The following is a 1,366-nucleotide window of genomic DNA, read 5'->3' on the forward strand; positions in this document are numbered from 1 at the left end:
TTTTTTTTTTTTTTTGCTGTGTTCAATAATACAATATGCATAAAATGGTTATTTATATATGCAAATATTCATGACTTTAACTTATCAATGTAGATGTTGTGGGAAAAGCGAATAAAAGCAAATATGTTTCTCTCCTCCGCCATGTTTAAAATTTATGGCCTGCCCAACTTGGAAACTTGGATATCAAAATTTTCTTCAAGTTTCTCAGTTGTAAATACAACTTGAGAGGCCATTCATGTCCAATTTCCGAATAATAAACTCGTATTTACGATAATTCCGATAGCACGTGAAGGCAGAATTAGATCACACCCCCGGAGGTGCTGCTGTTGCACAAAAGAGTGAGATAGTTAGCCCTATAGCACAGAAAATGGTTTTGAAAATCATTGTAATGACATAAACTGAAGTGTAAAAACAGAAGAAAAATATTATATAACACTATTCATAAAAATGCAACATTCTTTGTTTCTTTTTCTAACAAGGCAAATAGAATGATAATGCACTCACCATCAATCTGTGGAACTCCCCATGCTTTTCTCTTTTCTCAAGAATAGGGTGTACCTAGGGCTGGACGATATGGCCAAAATTGATATCACGATATATTTCTTAATTTCGGTCGATACGATATAATTCCGATATCGATATGAACACTATTTATCTGAAATAGAAATCTTTTGTAACATTATAAATGCCTTTATCATCACTTTTGATCAATTTTATACAACAACACTGGTAATGTATATCGAAATATCGGAAATGTGTTTAAAAATCATATCACCGTTATTGAAAAAAATTATATCGCGATACATATTGATATTGAATTATTGTCCAGCCCTAGGTGTACCCAATAACACCATCTTTTTCTTTTCCTTTTTTTCATTTAGTAAAACAAAAACTCATCTGCTGCTGCTGGTAGAGAAATCCATTTTCTTTGTGCACTTCCAGAATTAAATCACAGAGGGTGCTTCTGTACTTAGTGAGGGTGCTCTAGTCTTAAAGGGTTAGTTCACCCAAAAATGAAAATTAGACACAGGCTAATTTTCATTTTTGGGTGAACTAACCCTTTAATGCACATTTTGACATATATTTTGCCCTGTCCATTGTTATGGTTATCACTATGTTAATCATTGCTATTTCAAGAGGGAATCCCGCAGAAATATGCATATGTCGTTCTTGAAACTTTGCAGCGTGCATTAGGGCTGAACGATTTTGGAAAATAATCTAATTGCGATTTTTTTTTTTTGAATGACCAGCACCTGAAGGCAAGTCTGTGCGACTTCATCTATGGCTTTTTTCTTCCCTTTCACAAACTAATCCATCTCCCATTCTAAGTTACGTCCTTTGGCTGTTTACTGTTTTATTTCCTTTC

General features: G+C 33.8%; 1 protein-coding gene across 1 annotated transcript in view; it reads left to right on the forward strand.

Moving 5' to 3' along the window:
- The window catches only part of eef1e1 (eukaryotic translation elongation factor 1 epsilon 1), a 15,074-nt gene that overhangs the window by 11,481 nt on the left and 2,227 nt on the right, over positions 1 to 1,366 (forward strand). The gene's annotated exons all lie outside the window — the stretch shown is intronic.

This window comes from Sinocyclocheilus rhinocerous, unplaced genomic scaffold (genome assembly GCF_001515625.1).
Source record: "Sinocyclocheilus rhinocerous isolate Xijiao unplaced genomic scaffold, SAMN03320098_v1.1 scaffold286, whole genome shotgun sequence".
NCBI lineage: Eukaryota > Metazoa > Chordata > Actinopteri > Cypriniformes > Cyprinidae > Sinocyclocheilus > Sinocyclocheilus rhinocerous.